This window comes from Merops nubicus, unplaced genomic scaffold, assembly GCF_000691845.1.
Source record: "Merops nubicus isolate BGI_N331 unplaced genomic scaffold, ASM69184v1 scaffold29114, whole genome shotgun sequence".
NCBI classification, from domain to species: domain Eukaryota; kingdom Metazoa; phylum Chordata; class Aves; order Coraciiformes; family Meropidae; genus Merops; species Merops nubicus.
This window is the reverse complement of record NW_008606701.1, coordinates 2,754-3,330: the sequence shown is the minus strand read 5'-3', so window position 1 is coordinate 3,330 and position 577 is coordinate 2,754.

The window sequence follows — 577 nt, the reverse complement described above, 5'->3', positions numbered from 1 at the left end:
TCGGCGGGGCTCGAATGCATCTCAGCGCCTGCCGGTCCCTTCACATGGCACCTTTGGGACAAGGAGGAGGAGGAGGAGGAGGAAGAGGTGTGAGCAGCCACTTGGTTCACACCTGACTCCCCAGCCCAGAGAAGGGCAGCAGCGTTCTGTGGGTGCTCCCAGCCAGGCTGCTGCTGGACTGAGCTGGGACTGAGCTACGACCGCACGGCAACGCCACGGCACCAGGAGAGTTTCAGGCAAAACTGAGGAGGGCCAAGAGATCAACAAGGAGTAATTAACCCTTGTGAGAGGGAGTAATTAACTCCCACGAGCTGCCCGCAGGCGGCCCTGACCCTGGGGGAGACGCCGGGCAGGTGGAGCCACGCAGGGCCAGGAGCTGCTGCTGTTTCTACAGCACCCGCAACGCCCGGGCAGCAGCGAGGGCCCCGGGACAGGCACTGGGCACAGAGCCACACACGGCTGGGGGGGAAGGGGCCTCCCAAGCTCCAACCTAACCCAGCCCCCTGCAGGGACAGGGACACCCCCAGCTAGAGCAGGGTGCTCAGAGCCCCAGCCAACCTCCCCTGGGATGGTTCCA